Source organism: Dioscorea cayenensis, chromosome 7, assembly GCF_009730915.1.
Source record: "Dioscorea cayenensis subsp. rotundata cultivar TDr96_F1 chromosome 7, TDr96_F1_v2_PseudoChromosome.rev07_lg8_w22 25.fasta, whole genome shotgun sequence".
NCBI classification, from domain to species: Eukaryota; Viridiplantae; Streptophyta; class Magnoliopsida; order Dioscoreales; family Dioscoreaceae; genus Dioscorea; species Dioscorea cayenensis.
The window spans coordinates 16,223,582-16,232,439 of NC_052477.1; the positions used below are offsets into that span (position 1 = coordinate 16,223,582).

Here is an 8,858-nt window from a genome sequence, read left to right on the forward strand (position 1 = left end):
GGTGAGGAGCTCAGTGTACTCGATAGTATTAGCATAGTTATGATCGTATAATCCGAGACATATCGAGAATCGGGTCAAAAGACATCCTATGCGTGCCGACCGAAAGCACGGAAACGAATGGCATTGGAAACATCAAAACTGATATCAACTGTGTCACGATCAAAAGAAAATGAGGCAAGAAATTCCAAGGTGATATCTCGCCTGATGGGCTCCTGAATGGAGAATAATCGGTCCCAACCACCCACACTAACAAGTGCTCTGACCTCATCAGCAAGACCAAGGCATGGTTGACCTTAGATTTGGGACTATGTAATTAAGGATTTCCACGACACACTATTGCATTAATTAGGAAGCATAATAGAGGTTTCTTGCACTTGAAACGATAATCCTAGGCGGAACAATATCTGGGTATCCCATCTTTATCGATTGCCTTACCTTCTACTTTACTCGTGCTCTCTTTCTTGTTGTTTTTTTACTCTTGAGAATTGAATCTTGTCACACATATCACTATTAATCTTCCACATTATTTAAAAAACAATTTAAGTGTCTTTATTCCCTACTCTCTACGGATATGCTACACACTCATCTGGGATTATTACTTCGACACGTGCACTTACGGTGTACACACATATTCGAACGCGTCAAGTTTTTGGCACCGTTGCGGGAGTAGTCGTTTAGAGATACTTTTGCACTTTGTTTTTTCCGAGTTATTCATTTTATTCATTCTATTTCATATTTTCTTATTCTATCATCATTCTGATTTTATTTCCTTTCTTTTGGTGCAGCTCTAGGTTATGACCCGAGGGAATCCCTCCATACTAATTGAAGGATATCCCAAGCTTGAACGTACACTTAGAAGAAAAAGGAAAGAACCTGTGCAAAAACACTCTATTCTAGCTTATTTGGAAGTAGAAGAATCTGAAAACATGGCGGCAATGAATGAGCGAAAGCAGTGGATATTATCCGATTATGCCAGACCTTGAGTATTAGGGACACAATCGAGCATTGTGCGTCCCACGATTACAGCTCAGAACTTCGAGTGAGGGTCGGTATTCATCCATATGTTGCGATAATCTCGCGAGTTCAATGGTTTGGCCGAGGTGTGTGATATACTGAAGATAAATGGGATAACGGATGATGCCATCATGTTGAGGGCCTTCCCATTTTCCTTGAAAGGTAAAACGAAGCAGTGGCTACACTCATTACCTAGAGCATCAATTACCACATAGGAGGAGATGGTAGAAGCTTTTCTTGGCCGTTATTTCCCTTCAGGAAAATCTACAAAGCTTGGGAATGAGATCTCGTCCTTTGTACAATTGGAATTGGAGTCTCTATTTGAGACGTGGGAAAGGTTCAAGGAGCTCCTACAAAAGTGCCCGCAACACGGATTCCCGAGTGGATGATTATTCGAGACCTTTTTAAAATGGCCTCGAATCGAGTACAAAGGCAACTCTTGGATGTGGCAACAGGAGGCAGCTTTAGGTAGCAAACCCCGAGTGAGTCCCTGCCAATTAATTGAAGAAATGGGGTTAAACAGCTACCAATGGAATGCCAGGGAGAAGAAAAAGGTGGCCGGTCTTCATGAGATAGATGGAGTGACTTCGTTGGCGGCTCAAGTGGAATCTTTGAGTAAGAAGTTAGATCTTCTAACTTCAAATAGAGTAGAGGCCGTGATTACTTGCACCGGGTGTGATGGAGAACATGCTCCCTCCGATTACCCAATATCTATTGGTGATGCATCTTCAGCTGAGAACGTCGATTTTGTAGGTAATAGCAAGAGGACTAAAGGGAACCCATATAGCAACACCTACAATACGGGTTGGAAGAATCATCCCAATTTCTCATGGAGCAACTAAGGTCCAAAAAAGGCCATGGGGCCACCAGGTTTCCAACAACAAGGCCCAAATGTGGAAAAAAATGTGTCAGGTTTGGAGACCCGAATGACTGATTTGGAGAAGGCCTTAACTAGGTTCATGCAATCGTCAAATACAAGGTTCGGATCAATTGAGGCTACACTTCATAACCATACCACCTCCTTACATAATCTTGAAAATCAAGATGGCAATTTGCCAAGTCCTTTCCAGAAAGGCCACATGGAAGTTTGCCGAGCAATACCGAGACCAACCCTAGAGAGCATGTGAAGGTGATCACTTTGAGAAGTGGTCGTGAGGTCGACGGTAAGCTTCCAAGTGAGAAGTCAAATGAACACGCACCCGAGGTTATAGAGGTTGAAGAGGGAACAAGCAAAGAGAAGGAGGTGGCACCTCCACCTTTCAAGCCAAGGATCCCTTATCCCTTTAGATTGAAGAGTAACCAAGGGGATGAACAATACATGAAATTCCTGGGTTTGTTCAAGCAACTTCACATCAATATTCCTTTTGTTGAAGCATTGGCCCAAATGCCTAAGTATGCCAAATTCTTGAAGGACTTGTTGACTAATAAGTGGAAGTTGGAGGAGAGTGCTTCAGTGATCTTAGATGCGTCTTGCTCGACGGTCTTGCAAAAGAACATGCCGAACAAAAAGAAAGTGTTAAGTGCTTGTGTGATATGAATGCGAAACATTCTTTCCTTATGTTGAGCATTACTTTTCTCGGGCTTTTACACTAATATGTGTGTTTTTATTTTACTTTCGTGCAGGTAGGGTTGTGAGGCCGAGTATGAAGGAAAGAAACCAATGTAGATCATAATGCACCGATTTTGGAGGAAATCTTGCTAAGGTTCAAACGTGAAAACATAGGTGGGGTGTGAGATCCTAGAGTATGTGCCAACCTCCTCGTATTTGAGTTAGCACAACCATTTGGAGGGGCAGAAGCGTAGTCACACTCAAGCATTCTGACTTATGCACATAGAACAAGATCTCCAACAACTTGTCTGTTATTAAAGAAGCAACGCGATCCTCCACGTAAACGTGCGCCCGTTTGTGTCACCTCGATGAAAGTATGGACTCGGGAAGTATTTTAGGTTAGGTAATGTAGCAGAGCACTGTAGTAGAGCACTGCTCACAGCCGGCCTGCTGAAAAACACAATTCCAGAGAATCCACACGGGTGTGTAGAAATTACCCACGCCTGTGTGGAAATTCCACATGGGTGTGTGAAAAATCCACAGGACCGTGTGGATGCCCGATTCTAGCACTCGATTTCAGCATTCTTTTCTCCATCTTTTCCCCAACTTGAGAGAGGGGTTCGGCTAGGGTTTTGAGAGGTATTTGCTAGGGTTTTGGAGAGTTTCTAAGGCTCCAACATCGTCATTCCTTTGGAAGAAGGTTGGTAGGGGAGCTTCCGTCGAAGCGTATCCTATACCGGACAAGGGAATCCTTGGACGACGAGTAGAGGACTTTCCACAAGACCATTGACATGACTATCGAGGGGGTTTCTCTGTGGATTCATTGCTTTTACACTCTATTTCTTTGATTGTACTTAGCTCCATGGAGAGCTAAACCCCTAGTGGGTACTTGGGATTTGTGAACCCTAGGATGTATTTGTTTCATTGAATCTCTTTATTATGCTTTCAATTAATTGATGTTTGTTGTGAGTTCCAAACTTGAATACTTGATTGTATGAACATTTCCCCTAGAGTGACACTAGGGTTGATTGTTCTTGTTGGTAACCTTGTGAGTGAGTGACACACCACGAGCGTTAGACAAAACTAGATTGGAGAGGGTTGAGAGGGTGAGTCGAGAGGTACAGGAGCGTCCCTTTTTCCCTCCGATGTCGTAGATTCTGCCTCCGTTCCTCGAGTTCTTCGCGGCCATAATAGAGTGAATGGTCTAAGGAATAACCCTCCGCTGGGGCTTAGTTGCGCGTGCAACGGAGTGAAGCGTTGAAGTGATCTTAGTATGGCTTGGGCGAGCCTAGACCTACTCGGATGACTTTACAATTAGTGGACCGAACAGTGAGACATTCGAGAGGCATTATCGAGGACGTGCTTTTCAAGGTGGACAAGTATATTTTTTCAGCTGACATCGTCGTTCCAGACGTCGATGAGGATGTGGATGTACCCTTGATACTTGAGAGGCCATTTTTGTGGACTTCCAAGGCATTGATTGACATGGACAACGGAGAGCTAACTTTGAGAGTTGGAGATGACAAGCTCACATACCGCCTTGCTGAAGCCATGCGACATTCTCTTTATTTCGATGATACTTTGTGCTTTTTAGATGCTACTGACGAGATTGTTGATGAATAGATCCAGGAAATGTTCAATCCTGATCCATACGAAGGCTTGTTCTACCAAGAGGAGGACAATAAAGAGATCATGATGCTTGCTTCAACGGAAGAAGTACCATCTACCACGGGGATCTTGAAGAAGGTGCTCCGGAAATTGAAGAGGGCTAGGAGACGCCACCGGAAATGCTCCAAGGCTGTTGGAGACGTGCGTGAACTGAACAAAATGGGTGAATCATTGCTAGGCAGTCCCAAGCTCGATAATTCACCCTCTACCCTCAAGAGATTTTGCTCATCATGTTTCCAAGCCATGGGTAAGAGAGCAACTTTCATCTATGAGCCCCCGTGAGGTAAGACAAGCTACTTCAAGGTAAGTGACGTTAAACAAGTGCTTATTGGGAGGCAACCCAAGTGTTTACTATTTTTTTAATTTGTTAGTTTAGTGTTTGCATGAATAAAGTGTTGAGTGTTGGTGTCTTGATTTTTATATACTTGTATTGCGATTTTATTGTGGGTCTTCAAGTTCATCGTGTGTTTTCTTGTGAATTTGGCGATGTTTTGGTCGTTTGAGCTATTTCTCATGTTTTTCACTGGTATAAATTGCATATTGGGGCAGGCTCTGAGTGTGTAAGCATGTTCAGAAATTTTCTGCAGGGCCTGTAGAGTTTTCTAAGGATCCAGAGAAAACACACGGCCATGTGGAATTAACACACGCCCGTGGTTTTGTATTGCGAGCTCATCCCGAGAAGACACAGGGGCGTGGACTCACCCCTGTGAACGACCATGCGATTATCACACGCCTGTAGGTATTTTCCACACGGGCATGTGAAGTCCTGCAGAGATTGGCAGACTTTCCCGAAAGCACACAGCGGCGTGGACTCGCCCCTGTGGGCAACCTTGTGAAAATCGCAGGGGCGTGGGTAATTTCCACATGCCCGTGTGAATCTCTGCAGAGGAGCTCTCCCCATCTCGAAAAGACACAGGGGCATGTCCTTGCCCCTGTGGGTTGGCCTTGTGGATGCCCACGCTTGTGTGGAATTTCCACATGGGCGTGCGGAACACTTAGCAATTTTCTCGGATGTCCAGAGCAGCCACAGGGCTTGCGGCTGCCATTGTGGGTCGGGCGCACGGGCGTGGGTATTTTTCACACGCCCGTATATATGCCTTCAGATGCAGTGAGTGTTTTCCCGAGAGCACACAGGGGCGTGCACCTGCCCCCGTGAAGCTTTCCTGTGGGGGTCTACGGCCGTGTGTAATTTCCGCACGCCAGTGTGGATGCGCAGAATTCTAAGAGACGCGAGTTTTTCTTTAAAAATCTTTGTGGATTCTCTTTTTTTTCATCTCCAATCACCCAAAAACTACTCCTGATCATATTTTCGGCCCTTTACCGTTGTTTTGGAGGACTTTTTTTACATTTCGTGCCGATTTTCGGAATACTATCATCTATTTTATCGGTAACCCTTCTTATCCTCTTTCCTTAACAAATCCTGGTTTTTATTGGATTAAGAATTTTGAGTTGTGCCAATTTTCATAATTTAATATCTTATGCATGTTTGGGAAGTCCTTAGGGGTGCTTTTGATTTGAATTTTTGGAAAATTGGTGCACAACCGTACGGTTTTCACACACCGCAGATCCAAAAAGGCATGGGTAATTTCCACAGGCCCATGTGGAATTCTGCAGTATGCTGTTTTGTGAGTATTACTTGATCATTCTTCCCTTATTTGTCATAAGAATGGCACTGCACTCGAGGAGGCACAAAGGCAAGCGCCCTAGGAGCCTTCACCCGAGCTGGCACATATTGTATTTCCAAATCCTGACATCAAGCTTGTTTCGAGCGGCTATCCGAGCTTAGGTTTGGCCAATCCCGGTTCGTGGACCTAAGTGTGCTAAGTGGGGTCCAGCAGTGTGATGAGTAAATCTTGGAGTTGGAGACGCTGATGGCCGTAGGAGGCTGACAGAGGTTATTCTCTATACGAGATCCAGTTTTTAGGCTGTTGACTTTGGAGGTAATAACGTCTTTTGAGTTTGTGGATGACATACAGTTTATAGTGTTTGGTCGTCAATTTGTTATGAGTATTTCTTAGTTTTCAGTTCGCATGGGCTTGTACGATGAGGAATATATAGAAACCGAGGAGTATGGACATCTACCAACAGATTACTTTGGCATCTTGAGTCCACAGCATGCTTGCCAGGCTCTATGCGGACAGGGGCAGCATGAACTAGTAGTATCCAAGGCCACATGTTTGTCTCGGCTGAGCTACAGATATTTATTCTCTGTCATTAGCAGATCTGTGGATCGCCGAGGTGATAACACTAGTACTCTAAGCCGACAGAGTCTGCTTTATCTGTATTCCATGACTAGGTCCATGCCTATTCATCTGGGGCACATTGTGTGGATTACATGCGGTACTAGGGCCAGAACAGGAGAGTAGGAGTATTATTTGTTGTTCCCTACATTACTAGACTTATTCTGGGGATTGGTCTCGATGATACTCTTTGTGATACCGATCAGATTGTTATCCCCTCTCCGCTTTGGCTTAATACTCTCAGGATGATGGGAATGGTGCGTAGATATGGGCTTGGAGCTTACATTTTAGCCACTACCACCACTGAGAGCATTGATGGCTGTGGGGATGCAACAGAGGGATCCACACCGACGATGACCAAGACCTCAGGAGGCCCAGGTACCATTTCAGGAGCCTATGATCATATTGAGAGGCTCGAGAGCACTGTGAGTGTATTGCGGTCTAAGATCATCGAGATGCGGTCGATACAGTCAGTACAGTATGCCGATATGATGGCCCATTTCGACTTCATACGACAGCTATTGAGAGGCAAACCCCCAGCTCAGCCAGCACCTCCTTCACCATCTCCACCAGCACTCTTTGATCTAGCACCAGCAGCAGAGGATCCCGAGTGCGACATCGACACTTGATTTTATTTTCTTCGTCTTTTATTTCCACATTTTATTTTGGACATGTATACTCAAAAGGAGACTACTTCTGAGTTTATTTTCATTTTGTATCTCGAGTTGTATTCATTGTCTTATCTTTTATATACTAGAGTTATTTTTGTTTTTTTTTAGCTACACTAAACCCCCTCGTGTATGCGTGCACATGGTCTTATCATCATGGGAATTGAGACTTTGTCATGGGCACGGCCAAAGTGTTTCGGCACTTGGCCGTGTGAGCTTCATGACCCATTGGAACAACACTCCCAAGGACTTAGCTCCATCGAATGAAATACTAGGAGTCAAGGGAGTATTGTTTTGATTGCTTCTCCCACATCTAAATCTAATTGAGTTACATTATGAATGAGCTTGCATGTGTACATTGGGGATAATGTACAACTTAAGTGTGGGGGGGAGTTTCATAGCACACACATCTGTTTTATACTAGTTTTGATTGATATACATGCTCACATAGCTAATGGCGGTTCACCTTAGTTGCATTGATTGTATTCTTGATTTTAGGAAAATATTTAACATTGAATATCTTCATGCTTTAGTTTTTGCTTGAATTTCTAGGAATTTTTGACCGATTGACACTTGTTGCACTACTCACTCTTTGAACCCTTTTGGAAACTCATGTTTGATGTATAAGGGACTAGTTTTAGTTGTTTCTTGTGTTAATTTTGAAAAAAAAATGAAAAAAATGAAAAGAAAGAACAAAATAGTTTTTGTTGTTTAGTTGTGCTTGTTGGGTGGAAAGAGCTACCACCTATGATGTATGAAGCTACTCTCATAAGTCAGATACTAGTTATGACCTAATCAGAGAAAGAGCTATCTCATGGGATGTGTGAAAGCTGCCACCCTGGTAGAAAGAGCTACCACCTCGAAAGTGTGAAAGCCACCTTAGCAGCCGCTTTGGAAAGGGCTACCTTAGAGGATTTGTGAAACTACTACCCTTTTTGAATTTTTGTTACCTTTTGTAGATAAATATGTCCCTTATATGTAGAACTTTGAGGAGTATACATTTGGTCGACTTGAGTGAGTTCACACACTTATACGATTTCGGGTTTGTCGCCTTTTTGATTCAAGTTTTTAGCTAGAGCATTGATTTTTCGTATTTAGTGTTGAAATTTCCCTTACTTATAGAATGCGCTCTTTGTATGCTTTCGTGAACCTAAGGCCAAGCACTTCCAATATTTCCTTCGTCTGTGCTTTAATGTTTTAATTTTTGCTTGAGGACAAGCAAAAGCTTAAGTGTGGGGGAGTTTGATAAGTGTGACAAGGTCCCCTTGCGTATATCCCGCAAGTGCACGGGTTTGTCGAAGTAATAATCACAGGCGAGCGGGTATCGAATCCACAGGGAGTAGGGAATAAAAATACTTGATTCGATTCTTAGCTATGTAAAAGATCAATGATGATGAGTGTGATAATGATTCAATTCACAACAGTAAAAGCAACAAGTAAGAGAGCAAAAGTAAAGAAGGGGGTAAGACAATCAATAAAGATGGGGTACCCGGATAATGCTCCGCCTAGGATAATTGTTTCAAGTGCAAGAACCCTCTATTATGCTTCCTAATCAATGCAATGGTGAGTCGTGGAAATCCTTCATTACATAGTCCCAAATCTAAGGTCAACTATGCCTAACTCTATACATGTCCCGGAGGAAAAATCAAACAATCTCAACACCTCGCACTCGCATAGGGTTGCAATGAGCTCTAGGGATTCCAAGTGATAAATTTCTTC

The 8,858-nt window shown here is 43.5% G+C and overlaps 1 non-coding gene across 1 annotated transcript; it reads right to left on the reverse strand.

Moving 5' to 3' along the window:
* Positions 1-1,283: 1,283 nt before the first annotated feature.
* LOC120266278 lies at positions 1,284-1,390 on the reverse strand. Its single transcript, XR_005538119.1, has one exon. It is a non-coding gene; the product is annotated as a small nucleolar RNA R71 (small nucleolar RNA).
* Between the last annotated feature and the right edge of the window lie 7,468 nt (positions 1,391-8,858).